Raw genomic sequence first — 10175 nt, 5'->3', positions numbered from 1 at the left:
AAGATCTGCACGGATGGTGTGATCCGAAGGCGTGTCCCGGAGGAGGAGCAATTGAGTATCTCAGAGGCTTGTCATTCCTCTCCCGATGGTGGCCATCATGGCAGGGCGAGGACGACTTCAAAAGTTCTTAGTTGTGGGTTTTATTGGCCAACTTTGTACAAAGATGCAAGTGAACTTGTAAAGAGATGCGACGAATGTCAAAGAGCAGGTAGAATTTCGAAGAAAGATGAGATGCCTCTCAATAACATTCTTGAAATTGATATTTTTGATGTATGGGGCATTGATTTTATGATCCCGTTTGTTATCTCGTGTGGGAACACATACATTTTTGTGGCGGTTGACTATGTTTCAATGTGGGTTGAAGCTGTGGCTTTGCCCAACAATGAAGCCCAGAGTGTTGTTGCATTTCTCAAAAAGAGCATTTTTACAAGGTTTGGCACTCCTCATGCAATCATAAGTGATGGGGGGGGGTCTCATTTTTGTAATAGAGATTTTGACACTTTGCTTGCAAATTATGGTGTCAATCACAAATTTTTTGCTCCTTATCATCCTCAGGCAAGTGGCCAAGTTGAAGTTTCAAACAGGGAAATCAAGAGTATATTGTAAAATACGGTCAATGCAAATATGACCGATTGGTCAAAGAAGTTGGATGATGCTTTATGGGCTTATAGGACTGCTTATAAGACTCCGATTGGTATGTCTCCGTATCGGTTAGTGTTGAGGAAGGCTTGCCATCTACCGGTTGAGTTAGAGCACAAAGCCATATGGGCTTTAGGAAGCTGAATCTTGAATGGGATGGGGTAGCAAATCTTCGTGTGGAGCAGCTTAATGAACTTGATGAATTCCGATTCTATGGCTACTCCAGTTCGTCCTTGTACAAGGACAAGATGAAGTACCTTCATGATAAATATGCTCATGGCAAGGAGTTCAAAGTGGGTGATTTGGTTCTCTTGTTCAATTCTCGGTTACGTCTGTTTCCGGGAAAGCTTAAGTCAAAATGGAGTGGACCTTTTGAAGTGGTATTTGTGACTCCATTTGGTGCACTTGACTTGAAGAACAAAAATGGGGAGGTTTTCAGAGTTAATAGGCACATGGTCAAGCATTATCTGGGTAAAATTGATGACAACCACGTGGTGGCACTGCTCCATCTAAAGTGATTTGATGGTAACATGCGTCGTGACGTGACGTTAAATCAGGTGCTTCTTGGGAGACAACCCATGTGTCTTTCTTTTATTTTCTTTTTAGTGTAAGGATTTTCTTTTTGACTAACGGGTTGTGAGATGTGTGTAGGATTGTTTTGATACAGTGCTGGACCAAGTTGGGAAAAATGTGCACTCTCTGAAGTTTGCACTACGGCCGCACTTCATTTCTTACGGCCGCAAAGCCTTAGTGCGGGGGCAACATTTCAATGCGGACCACATAGTTGATTGGTAAAGATTGGGGTTCTCTGAAGTATGCCACCGCGGGCGCAACACATTTTGTGCGGTCTGCGGTGGACCACTGCGGTCACAGAGAATTTCTTGCGGTCCCCAGTGGACATCTCCCCAATGCTTCTAACTTGTGAGTACCGCGGGCCGCGGTGCAATTTTGTGCGGTCCGCGGTGGGTTGGTGAAGTGGGCCCCAGGTCCTTTTTCTATAAATAGGACCTGGGGCCTTCATTTTAAACTTTTCGCTTTTCTGCACACTAAATAGAAAATTACTGTTCATCCACGCCCTATCTGCACGAATTCAATCACTCACTCTGATTCATTTATGTTGCATCGTGGTACTGGTATTTTTAATCTTCCCTTAATCTTTAATTGTGTTTATTTTCTTTTAATTGATTAGTTAATACATCTTCTTCTTCCCTTTCTCTTTAAATTTTTAGCTTAGGGCTACATATTGTGTTTAGTTTAGGATTAATTAGTTAAATACCATGATTAACTACCTAGTGGGTTCATAATATGTGCATTTAGGCTTAAATTGAGCAAAATCTAAAACCTTAGGTTGGTATTATTGGTTGTGGCTTACCGCGGTCCGCAATGCCATTTTGTATGGACCGCGGTGGCGAAACTTCAGAAAGTCATAAATTGAGGACCGCGCCCGTGGTGGATTTTGTGCGGTCCGTGGTGCCTTAATGCACATTGCAATACCATTTTGTGCGATCCGCGGTGGCCTTTATCAGAGAGTGAGTAGTTTAACCCCCACCTCAATACGAACCGCAGTGCTATTTTGTGTGGTCCGCGGTGGTCCCTTTGCGGGCACTATATTTTGTGTGGACCGTAGTCTACTGTCTATAACTACTTTCTTTTATTGCCTGCAATTATGTAATTCACTGATTCTTCTGATACTAGAAAGCTTCAACTGACTTCCACTTGTAGAAAATGGTTAAATTACAAGGCGGTGGTGGAAAACAAAGGGGAAAAGGAGAGTCCTCCCGGGGTAGGGGACAAGGCATGATCAGATTGACCCCACAAGTTCGGCAAGCAATCAAAGATAACCGAAAGTCAGTAAGGGCTGTGAATAGACTGCTTCCCATTCGAGAAGTAAGTATGTGCCCTCCCGGAAGGCATCCGACTCCGAGTCAGTGCCGGAGTATGTACTTGACTGGCCGAAAAGGCGAAGATTGAGAGACACACATCCGGGCACTCCTATTGCTCAAGCTTTAGTGGAAATTTCTTCTTAGTCGTCTGAGGGCTCAGCTGAGAGCGGTGATGATGTTTCTTATACCTCACCTATAGCTTCAACACCCGGTGAGGATCCCGTAGAAGGAGGAGGGGGTGAGCCCAAAATATGAGGGGTAGAGAGAGCCAGGAAACCGGAGGCTTGGCAAGATATATTTGTCAATGAAGTGGCATACCATAAGTTTGGAGAATGGTGGTCTGAGAGGAAGTTAATACTTAACGGAGATTCATTGACAAAGATATTCTGCCTCACAACCCAAATGTGCAGAGGCAATTCAGAGAGAGGCCGTGCTGGGATTATTTCATAGGCAATGTTGAGGATGCCAATGAGCACTTGGTGAAGGAGTTTTACACTAATGTTGCCCACATCAAAAAGGGGACTACAGTGACCAAGGTGCGAAATTTGAAAGTTAAGTTTGATGGAAAAACAATCAATGACTACCTAGGCTTCCCCGAGGAGGATGAGACTTTATACTTAGAAAGGTAGCATTAAGGGAGGATGCCTGCCCGTGGTTAGCAGAGTACTTGGCAATCCCAGGTACCACCCCAGCATGGTTGACAACGGGGGTCAAAATTTTGAGGAGAACCCTGAACTTCGAGGCGAAAGGGTGGGAGACATTTGTGTGCAGCATGCTAGACCCCACCACTCACGAGAACTATCTTCCTATATACCAGGCTATTATGGTAGCATCTATCATGGTGGGTTACCCAATCAACATCGAAAATGTTATGTCTATGGTGATTACACGGGTGGTGAATGAAGGTGACAGATCCTACCCCTTACCAAATTTCCTGACTATGTACTTTGAGGATCAGGATGTAGAAAAAAGGAGATTTGATGTGAAGGTGAAGCCGAAGGCACCATTTTACTGGTACAACCTACAGGGTGATGACAACCCTAAAGGCAAATCCACTGCTTCTACTGGCTAGTCTGAAGAGCCAGTAGTAGTAGTAGCTCCTACTCAGCCTACCCATTGACTACCCACTGTCTAAACCAGACCCTTGCCAGTATCAATAACTGGATGCAGACAACAACTTCTAAGTTGTCTATACTTTCTACCTCGGTGGCAGCCCAGTCGGTACCCCTTCATCCACATGTCTCACAGTCAGTGGAGGACACTCTCAAGGAGCTTCTGGACAACAACATTTGATATTGGACGCTGTTGGTACACATGGAAAAGCATTGAAGGAGCTCACCAAAGAAACAAAGAAGTTAATAAAGACTCGGGCATCCAAGGAGTCGGTGAAAAAGTTGAGGGTGGATATGGAGAAATTGAAGGATGATCACTTGACTTTGGACCTTTTATTGCATGACCCGGCCTCAACAGCCCAGCCTGAGCCGGAGCAGGAGATAGAGAGGCAAGCAAAGAGGAAGAGGGTGGTTCCCCGTGCTGATGATGCTGTGATAGAGTTAGAGGAGCCGCATGAAGGTTCCTCTAGCCAGCTTCAGGCTCCAGTGTAGGCCCAGGACCCAGTACAGGCCCAGGTCCCAGTGGAGACACAGGTTACAGGGATCCAGTCACAGGTTCCCAAGTAGTCTGAGGACCTAGGGACCCAGGCTCATGATCCCATGCAGGCAGAGGGCCAATTGGGAGTTTCTCTTTTCTCTCTATCTTTGATTGATCTTATTTTGGTTAGTTAGTATTGAGGACAATGCTAGCTCTCATTTAAGGGGGTCGCCCTAATTTGGATGATTTGGGCTGTATATATGACATTACTTTATTTTTATTATGCTTTCTTTTTACTTTTGATATGTACATAATTTTACCATTTTAGTTCACTTTTCGTACTTTGCAACTTTGGTCTGTATATAAAGTTACTTTCTGATGTATATATTCATCCCCCTTATGTATATTCATATAAATCCCCTCTTGTACATATTCATTCTATTTTCCGCATTTTCTCTTTCATAGCTTCTTATTTCATTTTGATAGCTTCTTATTTTGAGTTTTGTGTTCAATAAGCCTTTGGTTTTCTTAATGCCATGGTTCTTTCCAAAGGTGGAATTTGTATGAATCAGGTGGCTCTTCCCGATGATGGATGGCATGACAACCTTCTTAAGGGTTTGAGTCTATTTTCTTTTGCTTTTTGTGTAAATAGTAGCTAGTGAGTAAGGTGCCTCAAGCAAAGCTTCACTTGGGCCTAACACATTTGCCTTTGATCCTATGGTCAAAAATAAATTATTGTGTATAGGATGGTGAAAGTTGTGACCTTGAGACTCTTGTGTTGGCCGATAATCATCAATCAGTTTTTTGGGACCATTCATGTTGCTCAAATCTTAGCTAAGGTTGTTGTGGGCCCCCGACTCTGCCTCTTTAGCAATCCTATAGCTTGTGTGGTGAGAATTTGAATTGCAAGTCCAAGTCCGAGTCATTAGTCTAGAACTTGCCCTGAATGTTTGTCTAGGCAAAATTCTAAGTGTAGTTTGACTTGAGATGTGATTATAGACTCTCCTTGATCCGAATGTTGTCTTGAAAACTTCCATAGCCTACCAATGATAATATCCCTAGTCAGCCCTTTTGAGCTATAGACCTTTTTTTCTTTCAAAAAAACCACGATACAAGCCTTTACCCGTTCTAAAATTACCCTCTCTTGGCACCCGATCTTTCCTTAGCACAAGGTATAAACATAAGTTTGGGGGGAGAGGCGAGGAATGCAACAAAGTGGTAAAAGGTACAAAATGAATAAAAGGAAAGGCAATGAAAAAGAAAAAAAATCAAAAAGTCAAAAAGAATGATCAATGTAGAAAGAAAATGAAGGGATTCAATAAAAGTAAAAATATGAAAGGTGTGAAAAGTTGAGAAAGGAGAAAAATGTTTGAAATGAACAAGAAGAGTGACAGTGTGTCTCTCTAACCCCTAAGAAAGAAGTTAAATGACTCAAAAAGTCAAAAGATTGTGTGCCAAAATGAAGCAAATGAAGTGTTTAAGGGAAGATGGAACCTACTTAGACTAAATATTTCCTACCCTGAACCAAAAGCCTTCACTATATCTCCACAAAAGCCCTATATGATCTTGAGTTGAATGAAGCTTACATTAGTGGAGACTCGCATAAGGGGCAAGCTTATGGTACTTAGAGCTGGAATTGCGACCTTTCTTTGAGAGAGATGAGTGCGTTTTCCACAATCCTTGTTCTGAGTGCTACAACTTAAAAGTGAGTTTTGCTTAGGAAAAGTTGAGGAGTATGCTTTTGGGTTCCACAATAACCAAAGTAGTAGAAAGAGTTTCTTTGATGGGTTGAGTCAACTCTTGATGTTCTTGTGTCGCACTAAATCCATGGTGTTTAGAAGGTCGAATGTTGTTAATGATTCATCTGAATTGAGGGCGATTGTTAGTCCTAATTGATGCTAGATGAGGTCACTTTAGGTCAGCTAAATTTTCTTGGATTTACTCTTAAGAGGTGGGTCTTATTTTGTTTGCTTGAGGACAAGCAAAAGCTTAAGTTTGGGGGAGTTGATAACTAGGGATTCTAGTTTATTTTACACTCCTTTTTACTTGAGTTTTGATTAAAAATATATACAAAATAGCCTCAAAAGGATTACATGTTGTACTTGTTTGCAAGATTTGGTAAAAAAAGGTGACAATTAGTCAAAGCCAGCTCAAAAAGGAGTGAGATATGCACAAGTACCAAGAACAAGTCAAAGCACAGCTGCAACAGGCCCAACGCGGCCGCAAGCCATTTAGTGCAGTCTGCAATGAGAAGATTCAGAGAGGTGCACTTTTGGAGCCTAAAGCAATGCGGGCCGCGGATGAGTTCATACGGTTGCAGTGGCCTCTTTGTATCCGCAACCCATTTTGTGCAGTCCGCAAAGATGGGAGTTCAGAGAGTTGAGAGTTTGGAGATAAAGGCCAATGCGGTCCGCGGTCCTTTTTGTGCGGACCATAGTTGAAGCCACCACGGCTGCGGTGGCCAGATTCAGAGAATGATTAATTAAGCCAAGAAGCCTCATTGCGGTCCGTGGTGCATTTTGTGCGGACCGTAGTACCTCGTCAGGGGAATTTTTGTCCAGAAAATTCGGCCTAGTATAAATACTTTTTTTTCACATTTTAGGGCATCTTTTGTAATCTAACTTTCAGCTGAGCACGTGAACGGTGGTTATTGACTATTTTGAGTAATTTTATAATGGGTTTATCATTAAATCTTCAATTATTAGCTTGTAATTAAATCTTATGGGTTATTCTTTATCTATTTATCAGTTTTCTTTTATTATTATGAGTAGCTAGACCCATTAGCTAGGGTTGTGGCTCAACCCTAGTGTGAGTATTTGATGGGTCTTTTGATTTAAAGCTTAGATGTTTATGGATAGTTGATATTTGGCCTGATTTGTGTTTTCCATGTTGAATTAGTGGTTGCAAACACTAATTTGTGCCTATTTGACTTGGGTTCTGTAGACATATGATTTTTGACCCTCCCCAAGATTTTTCATATTTTAGCACGTAAATATTTAATTTAGGCCTAATATAGCTATTTCAACTCAGTTTTACTCTTTTACTTTTATTTTCTTACAAGAAAACGAAAATTACAAAAAATAGGTTCATTAAATGTTTTGTAGTCATTTTTAATCTTGAAAAAATACCAAAAAAATAGTTTTATTTTAATGGTCAGAATTATTTTAATAATTATTTTTTACTTAAGTAGAGCTAATTAATATTTTTGATAATACTTTTTGTTAATTAAGCTAATTTTAAATATAGCTAGTCATAAAGGCCCAAGTTCCTAGCCCATTCCTTAAGCTCAATATCCAATAACCATTAAGTTAATCCTAGAGACCCTTCTAGACTCTTCTTTGAAACAAAAAATAAATAAAAAGACCCTAAGGACTTAACACAAAAAGACCTAGGGACTAATTGACAAAATACACAAAAAATACACATTAGAACTAGACCTATACATAAGGGAAGTAAGGCCTAAAAGAAGAGGGACACAAAAAAATACGCCTGAAAAATCAAAAGAAAGAGGCATCTGAAAAGGGCTGACAGCCGCAGGCAAAAGAACCTCCCCCCCTCCCGAAACTTCATCTTCCTCACCGAGCTTCACCATAAAAGCCGATGTTCACTTCTAAATTTTCAGCCATGAAAGACAGCTAAACCATCTCCAAAAATGCACTAAAACTCACCTAAAATGACCTCCAACGCCATCCCATTTTAGCTCCAAAAATAAACTGAACACTGCCCATAAACTAGCCCTTAAATCATCTAAAAAACAGCTATAAAAAATGTCCAAAAATAGTCCAAAAATCAGCTCGTTTTTCAGCAAGAATCTGCTGTAAAATCAGTTGAAAAAGAACATCAAGCAGTCCCGAAATCAGCTCCAAACACAGTCAATGAAGCAACCCTGAAACACTCTTAAAAATCTAAGAAACATGCATGAAAATCAGCCGAAATCGCGGCTGAAATTTCTGCAAAAATGCAGTAGCACTTACCCATTAAAACTCACGAGTTTCAGTCGAGGGAGAAGTTTGTTGTTTCGTTTCTGCTGATGCTCCGGTCCGCGAGAGAGTTTGACCAATCTTTCTTACTTATAATTCAACACTCGGAGGTCCTTTATTTACAAATTGAAAAGTTCTGCTCAACAGAGGTCACTTTCTTATTTGATTCATTTTTGGTTTAATATAATGTGTTTGCTTAGTCTATTAGTGCTCTATCTTGTTTGAATGCCTTTGATAGCTTATTAAATTGTTTAGTTACCTGTGTTTTGTTCAAGAGCATTACTACAAATTTTATGAGTTAAGATTTATATTCATGTGTTTACTTGATGGGTGGACGTTCCTAATTTGCATATTTAATCGCCACATTGAATTTCTCTTTTAGATAAATAACAATGAACGAAAAAAATAAAAGTATAAAGGGATTTCGGGTAAACTCTAATCAAATAGGTCTGTGGTTGTTTTTTTTTTCTTTTTTTTTCTTATTGTGTTAGCATATAGTTTTGGCTTAATCATTGTACATGTATGTCTTAAAAGCTAAAAATTGAAAATATTTGAAGACGGGCAGTAGTTGCGTTGATTGTGCCTTGTGATTTTATGGTGTATCAAGTAAAGTTAATGGACCATATGTTTGGGCTGATTTTTTTTAATTCCTAACCTTCAAATATCCTCAAACTTAGGAAAATAAACACTTATGAACATTAGTAGGATGCCTTAGGCGCGTTTTAATTTATTATCGTGATTGTGGACAGATTCGCGTGACATAATTACGATTCCTTAAGGATAGATCGAGGCATGCCATTGAGTTGAACTTTCATGGCCCTCGCAAATTAAAAAATGCGTAGTTGCTTTAGGCGCGTAATTTAAATTACCTTCCTAAACTCGGGTGTGCATTTATATGACCCAAATCCAAATCTCAACAATGTCAAATAAAACGTGTCATGGACCGCGGGTGCATTTTTGTGATGTGGTTCAAGATGTGCTTTAGACGACGTTGAATCTTTCTAAAAATAATTAATTAAAGCGGTTATAAAGTTAAAATTGAACCATAGGTTAAAACATGTATTAAAATCAAGTAAATAGGCCAAATATAACAGTTGAGCGACCGTACTAGAACTACGAAATCTGGGAATGCCTAACACCTTCTCCCGAGTTAACAAAATTCCATACCCGGATTTCTGTGTTCACAGACTGTAAAACAAAGTCAATTTTTCCTCGATTCGGGATTTGAACCGGTGACTTGGGACACCATAAAATTATCCCAAGTGGCAACTCTGAATTTAATAAATAAATAAATCCCGTTTCGATTGTCACTTTAAGTTGGAAAAAACTTCTCTTATACCCCTTGCGGGGTGTAGGAAAAAGGAGGTGTGACAGCTCTGGTGACTCTACTGGGGAGAAGAACCCAGATTCTCTGGTTCAGGGTTCAAGAATTCGAGCTTAGAATAATTGTTATATTTGGCTATATTTATTATCTGATTTTATTACATGTTTGGGCCTAATGTGCTAAACGTTGCTTTTTACCGCTTTAATATTATTTAAACTGTATATAAACTGCTACGAAACCCCTATCTTCTCTCTTCTGAGGAGTGCACGCTAGCGTGACTTCTTTCTGTTAGTGTTATATCCCAAAAAGAACGAGGTTCAGACAAGTTGCAAAGGCGGATGATCTTTTGGTTAACGGTTCGCGGGCTCGGCTCGAGTTGTTCGCTTAGGTAAGCCAGGTCTAGAACAATACACCCAGGTTTTAAACCTAGAATAACGCAGCTTCATGTCGGATCCCTAGTAGGAACGTTTGTTTGTATCATATGCATTTGACTTTGGATACTCAACACAGGGGTGAGGTCTGTCTAGGACATGTGTACCTGAAATGAAAAGACCATCCTGATGCATCCTACTTGCTACTTGCGCATTCATTTGCTTCAGCTTGTATGCTGACTGGCTTCTAGAATAGGGAAAGAAAATGAAAAAAAAATGAAAATCGAAAAAAGAGAAAAGAAAAGAGAGTGAGAGGTAGGTATTTGAATTACCCTGAAATTCTGTTGAAATTTTGAAAAAAAAAAAGAAAAGTCATTTCAAAATAGGT

This window comes from Nicotiana sylvestris, chromosome 11 (assembly GCF_000393655.2).
Source record: "Nicotiana sylvestris chromosome 11, ASM39365v2, whole genome shotgun sequence".
NCBI lineage: Eukaryota > Viridiplantae > Streptophyta > Magnoliopsida > Solanales > Solanaceae > Nicotiana > Nicotiana sylvestris.
The sequence above is the reverse complement of the archived record's forward strand: the minus strand, read 5'-3'. Positions refer to the sequence as shown.